Raw genomic sequence first — 2,500 nt, 5'->3', positions numbered from 1 at the left:
ATGTGTTTTGGGCTCTGTAGCTCAGTGATTGGAGCTTCAGCAGATCGACATGCCATGTTCTCTTTGTGCCAAACCCTCAAATGTTCCATCATTTTTCCTGGACTTCCTTTGGTGTTCACACACACACACACACACACACACACACACACACACACACACACACACACACTTTCATAGTGTCCCTGTCCTGTGTCTCTAACTCTAATTACATCCTATCTGCCTTATTGACTTCCTTCCCCTTCCCTCCAATCTATACCTCCATTTTATAGCTAATGAGTGTGTGTGTGTGTGTGTGTGTGTGTGTGTGTGTGTGTGTGTGTGTGTGTGTGTGTGTTTTTGCTGGACAATCATGTATAGAGGTGTGAAGTTCGTCTGTCTGCATCCAAAGCAGCTTCACAGGAAGAGAGGGATGAGGAATTTGAATTAATCTCTGTTGCCCGCTCTCTCTCTCTCTCTCTCTCTCTCTCTCTCTCTGTGTCTCTCTCTCTCTCTGTCTCTCTCTCTCTCTGTCTCTCTGTGTCTGTCTCTCTCTCTGTCTCTCTCTCTGTCTCTCACTCTGTCTCTCTCTCTCTCTCACTCTGTCTCTTTCTCTGTCTGTCTCTCTCGCTCTGTCTCTTGCTGTCTCTCAGTCAAATTAAAATTCCTTTGTTGGCATGAATTGTAATTAACAACTGTGTCCAAAGTGAATAATAAAATTACCGACATTAAATGTTAAAACTGTGGAGAAAAATAAAAAAATAAAAAGTGTGTGTGTGTGTGTGTGTATAAAATAAAGCTGCTGTAGACTACTTCTCTCTCTCTCTCTCTCTCTCACACACACACACAAAAACACACACTCATACATACTTTAATATGTATGTGATGATAAACATATACACGGAATAAATACATGTGGTGGAGTAAATACATGTAGTTAATGACACCTCAGACAGCAGAAACCTGAGGAGGAGCAGTGAGGAGGAGCAGGAAGGAGGAGGAGCAGTGAGGGGGAGCTGGGAGGAGGATGGACATGAGGAGGAGCAGTGAGGAGGAGCAGGGAGGAGGAGCAGGGAGGAGGATGGACATGAGGAGGAGCAGTGAGGAGGAGCAGGGAGGAGGATGGATATGAGGAGCAGGGAGGAGGAGCAGGGAGGAGGATGGACATGAGGAGGAGCAGTGAGGAGGAGCAGTGAGGAGGAGCAGTGAGGAGGATGGACATGAGGAGGAGCAGTGAGGAGGAGCAGGGAGGAGGATGGACATGAGGAGGAGCAGTGAGGAGGAGCAGTGAGGAGGAGCAGGGAGGAGGATGGACATGAGGAGGAGCAGTGAGGAGGAGCAGGGAGGAGGATGGACATGAGGAGGAGCAGTGAGGAGGAGCAGGGAGGAGGATGGACATGAGGAGGAGCAGTGAGGAGGAGCAGTGAGGAGGAGGCCCTGCTCGGGATGTACCACCTGCAGATAGTGAGAGCGGCTGATCTGGAGAAATCCTAGCAAAGTACTGCTCTGTATCTGGTTCTCCTGAGCTGCTCTGATTGTGTATTAGTTCTCTGGGCTGTCAGGGGCACCCAGTCTGTGCACTGTAACCCATGTCTTCATATATACTTTGAATATTTACTGCTAAAATGTATTTTCTGATCAATAATTTCAATAATTCTCTCTCTGTGTATCTCTCTCTGTCTCTCTCTTAGTCTCTCTCTCTTAGTCTCTCTCTCTCTCCCTGTCTCTCTCTCTCTCTTAGTCTCTCTCTGTCTCTCTCTGTCTCTCTCTGTCTCTCTCTGTCACTGTCTTTTTGCTGATTAACCCTTCTCTGCTCTCTTTTATCTTCCCCATGCATCACTTAGTTTATATCAGACCGTTTGTTGTGCAAATGATAGTGTGTGTGTTGTGCTTGCTGGATAACCGGTTTAAATGCAGAATCAAGTAAACCGCTTTATATTCTGTGGCCTTGTTCTTCGCCAGGCTTGACATCCACTAGCTGCTGAAATCTATGCAAATACACATGGGGAAACTCATGTATATGCAATCAGGTCCCACAGACCTGATATATTAGTCCCAGAGTATGTGCGGGATGAATATATAGAATATGGTATCTTTGTGGGTATGTTGGAAAAATGTAATGCGATTTAGTCTTGTGATATTGGAGTTAGAGCTGGGTAATGCAACAATATGAAATCATTTTCAAAACAGGACAAAATTTGTTTTTCTCTCTCTCTCTCTCTCTCTCTCTCTCTCTCTCTCTCTCTCTCTCTCTCTCTCTCTCTCTTTCTCCTTCCCAGGGTGTTTGTACGAGCGATTCAAGCACTGAAGGACAGTCCTTGTTGCCTTGGTCGTCTACGTTCTGGGAATCTGACAGCATAATTGTGCTTTGAGGTGTCCAGAGGAGGCCGAGCTGACGCTGGGTCCTAAACTCCCTGCCACAGAGAGAAAGGGAATCTCCGGGACTGAAGTTTGTCTGAAGCTTTGAGGACAGGCTCAAGACACTGGGCCTTATAACAGGTGAGTGTCTTCATTCTAAAGCCAC

At 46.5% G+C, this 2,500-nt stretch overlaps 1 protein-coding gene across 1 annotated transcript in view; it reads left to right on the top strand.

Moving 5' to 3' along the window:
- The window catches only part of elfn2a (extracellular leucine-rich repeat and fibronectin type III domain containing 2a), a 104,259-nt gene that overhangs the window by 34,896 nt on the left and 66,863 nt on the right, over positions 1–2,500 (top strand). Inside the window, exon 2 of the mRNA XM_027029427.2 lies at positions 2,256–2,475. The gene's annotated coding sequence lies outside the window, so the exon portion shown is untranslated. The remainder of the gene's footprint in view (positions 1–2,255; positions 2,476–2,500) is intronic.

The sequence above is a fragment of the Electrophorus electricus genome, chromosome 21 (assembly GCF_013358815.1).
Source record: "Electrophorus electricus isolate fEleEle1 chromosome 21, fEleEle1.pri, whole genome shotgun sequence".
Classification (NCBI taxonomy): Eukaryota; Metazoa; Chordata; class Actinopteri; order Gymnotiformes; family Gymnotidae; genus Electrophorus; species Electrophorus electricus.
Note: the sequence above shows the minus strand (reverse complement) of the source record. Positions and strands in the feature narration are given on the sequence as shown.